This window comes from Limulus polyphemus, unplaced genomic scaffold (genome assembly GCF_000517525.1).
Source record: "Limulus polyphemus unplaced genomic scaffold, Limulus_polyphemus-2.1.2 Scaffold5135, whole genome shotgun sequence".
NCBI lineage: Eukaryota > Metazoa > Arthropoda > Merostomata > Xiphosura > Limulidae > Limulus > Limulus polyphemus.
In genome coordinates, this window is record NW_013670745.1 from 68,516 (window position 1) to 69,274 (window position 759).

A 759-nucleotide genomic window follows, 5' to 3' on the forward strand; every position below is an offset into this window, starting at 1 on the left:
ATATATATATATGAAGTCACAACTTTAGAACAAACCATAGACTCTGGCTTTTAATTTATATATCAAAATTTGAAGGTTATCATAAGAATACATATGAATGTTCTGAAAGACAATAGTCAATTACAAACTGAAAAATGTAAATCTATTCAGTATTTGTAACCTACGAGTTTCAAGTTTATAAATCTATATGTTACACTTATTGGAAAAAACCTATACTTCTTGTAACTGAAACAAGTTACTAAAAATTTTTTTTTCCTTTCTCTAAAGCTTGGGTAATAAACATGGAGCCTCCATGTATGCAGAAAACTTGTTTTCATAAAAAAAAGAAGCTTACTTTATTTTTTAATAACTACTTGTATATTTTCTCACCCTCTCTGTAAATCAATTTCACTTAAGATTTTATTAACAAAAACAAACTTACCTTAATACAGCAAGGATCAAAATTTTCATCCCCATTTACAAGTTCCTCAGAATCATCCGAAAAATCATCACTACCCGATGATTTTTTTAGTCGTCGTTTGAGTTGATTATATAGCTTATAACAGATGAAAGACCCAACACCAAGAAGGAGAAGAACACTTGTAGCTCGAACTGCAAAAAAATAAATAAATTCATAACATCAAGATACTGCAGATCATATAAGCGGCCAACACAAAATACAAGAATTGATTTTTTGAATATATATATATATTATTTTTTTTTTTTTTTTCTTTGTATTGTTTTACTTAACTATGGTATATTGTTGACAGTAGTATGGAA

General features: G+C 27.4%; 1 protein-coding gene across 1 annotated transcript in view; it reads right to left on the reverse strand.

Annotated features, from left to right (window-relative positions):
• The window catches only part of LOC106472171, a 35,507-nt gene that overhangs the window by 32,791 nt on the left and 1,957 nt on the right, over positions 1 to 759 (reverse strand). The window contains exon 2 of the mRNA XM_022400778.1: positions 422 to 591. The gene's annotated coding sequence lies outside the window, so the exon portion shown is untranslated. The remainder of the gene's footprint in view (positions 1 to 421; positions 592 to 759) is intronic.